This window comes from Neophocaena asiaeorientalis, unplaced genomic scaffold, assembly GCF_003031525.2.
Source record: "Neophocaena asiaeorientalis asiaeorientalis breed wild unplaced genomic scaffold, Neophocaena_asiaeorientalis_V1.1 scaffold1138, whole genome shotgun sequence".
NCBI lineage: Eukaryota > Metazoa > Chordata > Mammalia > Artiodactyla > Phocoenidae > Neophocaena > Neophocaena asiaeorientalis.
Genome location: NW_020173417.1, coordinates 82,889 through 89,851, shown reverse-complemented (window position 1 = coordinate 89,851; position 6,963 = coordinate 82,889).

The window sequence follows — 6,963 nt, the reverse complement described above, 5'->3', positions numbered from 1 at the left end:
TAGAGTGCAGGCTCAGTAGTTGTGGCACATGGGCTTAGTTGCTCTGCGGCATGTGGGATCTTCCCAGACCAGGGCTTGAACCTGTGTCCCCTGCATTGGCAGGAGGATTCATTAACCGCTGCGTCACCAGGGAAGTCCTGTGTCTTTTTCTTGTCTCTAAACCTTGTAGGGGATTTTTGCATGCCTCCCTTACCTTGCAGGCCTAGTCTTCTGGGATAGACACAAGGAGTATAACTAACCTAAGTTAATGCCAGGGCAGTGTCAGATGGGTAAAGACATTCCCTTTTTCAATTCATTCATTCCCTTTTCCAATTTCACTCATTCCCCTTTTCAAATTTGTTATCAGTTTATTCCACGAATATCAAATTATGTGCAAGGAAGTATTCTCATCTAGTGTGGGATAAAAAAGATCCTTGGGACACTTCTGTGGTCTTCAAGGGTGCTTTTGGTCCAGCTTTCTACAACTAGCTAAACCCACAACGGTGTGTGATGGCTTGAGTGAGGTTCAAAAATTTTCTACTTTAGGAGTGGTGGAGTGAAGATAATAAGTAGAATTATGACTGATAACATTATACGAGGACATCAATTTAAACTCATTTTTTAACTTAAATACATTAATTCCAATCTTAGCCAGCTTGACCACACATAAAGTTCCTATCCCAAGATTTCAAAAAATAAGCCTTCTGTAATTTTCTATGTCTATTTTAGTTTGTTCATTTTCTTCCTTCTCATTCTGAAATAACTGGCTTTTAGAACAAAATCACTTTTATTTCCTCAACAAAAATACGTCTCCATTCCTTACACATTTTCTTGCCAAAAACACGTACCCTACTTTTCTTGCATACAGAGATATTTCCCTTATTATTTCTAGTTGTTTTGATTACATATATTAATTAGAATTTTTAACCCTTAGAAACCTTAATTTCTAGTGAAAACTAAGAAGTAAGCAATTGTGTACTGTCTGTTACACCAGCATTCTTTAGGTAGACAAATTTATAAATATCTTTCATAATTTCTAGAAACATATGCCTTTTCATGCTGTGAGCTTTCAGTGTAGCACAAGACATGTTTACTAATAAACCCATATATCTTTAGTTTCTCTGTAATAAGACAAGAGTAGGTAATTAATGCTTCATTATTTTATCTTATTTGGAAATGATCTAGATATTTAATTACTATTCATCATTTAATCTAAATTAGCAAAAATTCTAAGGTTTCAAATTACCAAAGAGATGTGGAAAACTATTTTTAAGTACGTGTACCGTAAACCATAATTACTATTAAAAACTTCACCTAGGGCTTCCCTGGTGGCGCAGTGGTTGGGGGTCCGCCTGCCGATGCAGGGGACACGGGTTCGTGCCCCGGTCCGGGAGGATCCCACGTGTCGCGGAGTATCTATATTATTTGTTCCCAGCAGTTATGTTTAAACTACTCATGAAAACTTCATGAGTCATTAGACAGAGTCAGCTATCAGACTAAGCTATTTTTCCTGCAGACAAATTTTTGCAACGGAAATAACGTGAACTTATTTGCCTAACAAACCCAGGTAGACTGTAAGTTGTTTATCTGCATTATATTGAATGCTGATAACTTTGAAAACATGTTTAATTAAACCAACAAACTTAAACTAGCTTTTATTTACCAAAGATTATTAGGGTTAAGTTGTTTTTGTTTTTTTAATTTAATTTTTATCTTTTTGGCTGCGTTGGGTCTTTGTTGCTCTGTGTGGGCTTTCTCTAGTTGTGGAAGGACCTGGGGGTGGCTTCCAGCTTTTGGCTATTAGAAGTAAGCCCATGTGAACATTTGTTTGCTGAATTATTTTTACGGTCGATGCTTTACAATCATGGTCAGATCATTCTGACACCTAATTCACTTTGGAGTTAGTGTCACTTGATTGTCTTTTCTCATTCAGGTTGTGAATTTCCTGGTTCTTTGTATGAAGGATGATCTTCCATTCTGTCCTGGACATTTTGGTGTCGTGTCAGGAGACACTGGGTTCTGTTGGAGCTGGGTACTGTAGCACAGGGGTCCCCAAACCCCAGGCCGAGGGCCGATCCTGGTCGGAGGCCTGTTAGGAACCCGGCCGCACAGCAGGAGGTGAGGGGCGGGCGAGGGAGCGAAGCTTTGTCTGCGGCTTCCCACGGCTCCCATTACCGCCTGGACCACCCCCGCTCCCCCGTCCGTGGGAAAATTGTCTTCCATGGAAACCGGACCCTGGAGCCAAGAAGGTTGGGGACCGCTGCTCTAGCTTGCAGTCCCCCTGTTGAGGTTTGGCGAGCAGGCCCTGGCCTCCTGCCGTGAGCTGTGCTTGGGAGGACAGCATGAATTTCCAAGCCTCTGCGGTGCTGTTTTGGTTTGCTTGGTTTACCGCAGGCTGCTGGGGATGCTGCCTGGGGAAATGGAAGGAGCTTCCCCAGGCCGGGCCACCTTGGCATTCTAGGCGGGGGAAGGGATTCTACCTGCTGCCTCCGAGAAAGGGATGCTTCTGGAGGCAGGAGCCCCTGCCAGTGGGCAATGGGGAATGTTTCCTGGGCCTGGGCTCTTTGTGGCCGGTGCCTCCCAGCAGTAGAGTGTCTCTTGGGGGCGGAGAGGGCAGTTTCAGGGCCAGCAGAGAAGCAGTGTGCTTGCTTGGCAGGCACTTTATTGTGGTCCAATCCCCCCTTTGTGTGTCTTTGCACGGAGGAATGGAGTCTCAGCTGTGAAGGAAAGAATTTCCCAGGTTGGGTGTTCCTTTTGGTGACCCGTCCCTTGCCAGTGCCCCCAGTTACAAGATTTCTCTGTGTGAGGGAGGGGAGCCTCAGACCGGGTGGGGAGGGGAGTCCTGTTCAATGTGGAGGGAGGGCCCCTGGATGACAGGAGCCCTACAGCCAGCAGGGAAGGATGGCCGCTATTCCTTTACTGTGACCTCACCATTTGGGATATTATTAAGCCCCATTTGCCTTCTCTTTTTAGAGTGTTTAGTCCTAAGGAGCAGGGACTGGGTTTGGGCGATGCTGTTGTCATTGTGATTTCCGTCGCCTTCAGCATTTTCTGTCCCCAGACTTCCTCTCCTTCCTCCTGAGGGAACCATGGAAGACAAAGTCATGATGGCCCCGGGTGGTGTGACAGATGCTACTGTCTCCCCGCAGTGCCCTACCCCCTCCTGAGTGCTCCTCTTGGGGGGCCCTTCCTGCCACTTGCAGAGGGTCCTTCTTCTGTCACCCACACGTGTCACCCCACCCTCCTTGTTTGTCTCCCCCCATCTCAAATGCAGGCCTGCTCCCCTTCTCCCCCATGAAACCTGTTCTTGGCCCGACCATTTTGTCCCTTTACCCCCTGCCTCTTTTATAGAACTGTTCTTGATGGATCTGGAGCTGAAGGGGACCTTGTGCTCTTTCCGATGACTATGTACTTCTCCCAGGAGCCATGGGGTGTCAGGGTCCCAGCAAGAGGGTCCTCTCCAGGGACATGGTACAGGAGATTAATGGGAATGTGGACTCAGTGGGTGAGGACTTCTTTTCCAGGGATGAAGACTGGGCTGTTTCTGACCAGGATCCTGTCCCTTAGACACCCACCTCCTGACATCAGCTCTGAGTTGGGCCAAGAAAGCTCCACAGGAGGCGTCCCTTGATGTGATGTCCCCTTGACTAGATCAGTTCAGCATCAGCTAAGCAGCACAGTAGCCTCAGACTCAAGCCCCAGCCACCAGAGCTTCCGGAAGGGAGGTTGCACCATAGTGGACGTCCTAGGGCAGAACAAGGAGACTCCAGTGACGCCCTCACCCCACACACACTCACGGTGTCTCAGGGTACTGCGCCTGCTTGAAGTTTTTGACTCCTTGCAATTTCAAGGAACTTGTGCTTCTGAATCTCTCGTACTTTCTATTCTCCATTGGTATATTTAGGGTCCTTCCCAAAGACAAATATTTCAGGGGCACTCACTCAGTGTTTCAGTTTATCAGCTGTCAAGGGCCTTAAAAATTCAGGAAGCAGGATCTGTGTGCTCAGAGATTTTCAGCAAGCATACTTATAATTGTGGAAATTTGGAACCAAGGATTATGTCCAAAATAAGAGGCTGTCTAAATAAATAATATGCATGGATATGATGAACTATTACACAGAAATGTACAATGATGCCCGTAAAGCATGACAAAAAGCTAATCACTGGATTTTGCTGGAGGGTATAGAGGTGTTCATGGTCCAATTTTTCCAACTCTTCTATACATAGGAAAATCCTCATGGGAAGAAATTTGGGAAAGCCTTAAAAAACAACATTATGGTTCATGCCCACCCAGGGACCTCAAAAAAGAAAAGAAGAACATAAAACAAGATCCATATACATTATGACGACCACCACGATGAGGCACACACCAGGCAGTATTCTAGGAGTAGGGAACTGCGATGCCAGGAAAGTATCTCAGGATATGGCTCTGAAGGAAGACACCTAACAACTATTATTTGGGAGAAAGAGCAGGTGAGAAAATTCTACTGGCAACAGGCCATCCAAAATAGCAATTCAAGTGATGGAAACACCCTTGCTTCCCTTTCCTTAACAGCCTTGTCTTAGCCCTGCACCAGTTTAGTATGAGTTTTTCCTTGGTTTTCTTAGCCAATTAAAAAAACAAACGTTGGGCTTCCCTGGTGGCGCAGTGGTTGAGAGTCCGCCTGCCGATGCAGGGGACACGGATTCGTGCCCCGGTCCGGGAGGATCCCACATGCCGCGGAGCTGGTGGGCCTATGAGCCATGGCCACTGAGCCTGCACGTCCGGAGCCTGTGCTCCGCAACGGGAGAGGCCACAACAGTGAGGCCTGCATACTGCAAAAAAACCCAACCAAACAAACAAACAAAATAAAACACAAATGTTCTCTTACTTTCTCCCTTTCTTTGATCCATATTGTTCACAGGAGGAAATCAGTGTGGGGGACAGGGAGGCAGGGATTAGGAAGATTAGGAAGGGCAAGGGGAGGGGTATTAGAGAGAGATTGATATATGATCACCAATGGCGGGACCAGGGCCAAAGTCAAATACAGCAGGGCAGGGCTGGTATATGTGTTGAAGACATGAAATGTGTTGGGGGGAGTAAAGTTGACACTATTACTAAGCATTCTCTCTGGTTAAGATGGCAATTTATGTGGATGGTAAACCTCATAAGGATGTAGCCTCTCCTCACCACCATGGCCACTGTAATAGCCCCCATGCGGATCTTATGATGTCACCAAACTGCTGTTGCTCCTACTTAGAGCATTGTGCCTGGAGCTGGAGCAACGAGAAGGCCCAGATAATTGCCCTTAGGCACCAGAGAAAGGTATTCCAATAGGGGTCTTCACCCAGTCCCTAATTTAGTTCCCCTTCTGGCAAACTTTACAGGCACTGCTGTTCTCTGTTTTGTTTTAATGAGATGATGTTATACAAAATATTATGTGTAAAACACTTAGCACAGTGCCTGGTACACACATGTATCTGTGTCAACTGTGGGCAGATAAAACTAGCAGATTTCCTTTCTTCTAAGTCCCTGGCACTGGGGTCAATGTAAGACAACGTTGGAAGGAATTTCAAAGAGTAATCTGCTGTTGATCAGCAGGACTAATGACCTTCCATCCACTTGTAGTCATATTTCAAACAGCAGTATCAGTGCTTTACTGGAGGCTCCTATGAGGTCACTACAAAGGATGGCTAAGTTCATACTTTTTACATTCATATTTGTACATCACATGCCTACTTTTACGTTTATACTTTTACTCTCAAGTCCTCTCATAAAAGAAGCCAGAACAGATTTCACTGTCTTTTATATCAAAGGAAGACTAAATGTGGGGTCATAAGGATCCCTGGCCCCCAAATCCAAGTGGGTACAAAAGGAGACCTGGGAAATGTGGACTTACCTTGAGCAAGAACCACAACTCCCTGTAACAAAGGTAGCACGTGAGACTGGCAGAAGTCTCGTGGGTGGAGCTTCAGTACCACGCTAAATCAAAGTGAAAGGCTCGGCAGAGCCACGTTCAAAGGTAAAATGAGATGCCCAGCCTAACAGTGAAAACAAAGCCTGTGGTACCGGGGGTTGGGTGGGGAGCGGACAGGGAGTATGGAAGAAGTTTTATAGCAACGACAACAGAATCACTATATTGCTTTCACTTTTTTTTTTTTTCGGGAAAATCCCTTAGAAATCACTTTATCTGAAGTTTTTTTTACTGAAGTCATAAAGGAACTTATGGGTCTAAACATCATAATCAGAAATTTGAGGTTTTATACTCAGCACCTTTTTAAGAAGAATTTAGAAGCTTACTGTTGAATCACTCCATCTGCTTATATAATTTTGGAATGTGCAAAATCACCACCACTACTTAACAGCTGGAATTTATCTAAATGTTTTACAAGTGGTTGAAACAGTTGAGTCTTCATATGTGCTATAAGAAAACCAACTAGCACTAAGAGAATTTCTAACTTTTCTTTCTCCCCAAGAGCTCAGGAATATGAAGATCAGTGAAAGGAAAAATGGGTTTGTTTTGAAACATTTTCTTTTACCCTTCAAGCTATCTTACAAGCACTTTTGAATAAAAATTGACTTCCATTCTTGAAAAGAAAACTCATTTCATTATGGTCATATAATTTCTTACAAAGAAGGGATTATGTGTGTTTCTTCTACAGGAGGAAAGGTTTAAGAGTGCCTCTTGCTTGCAATAGGTACAAAGAAAAGAGGCAGTAGGAATGACCCAGGAAAATCTTAAAATATTAGACAATGTCTATTGATATCACACCCTCAAAGTGTTTGATAAATCTTGCAGTTGATATTAATATCCTTATACAAATGGCCAATAAGCACATGAAAATATGCTCAATATCATTAACTATCAAGGAAAGGCAAATCAAAACCACAATGAGATACCATGTCACATGTACTATGATGGAGATAACAAAAGAGACAGATCATAACAAGTGTTAACAAGAATGTGGAGTAATTAGAACCCTTATACACTTCTGGTGGGACTA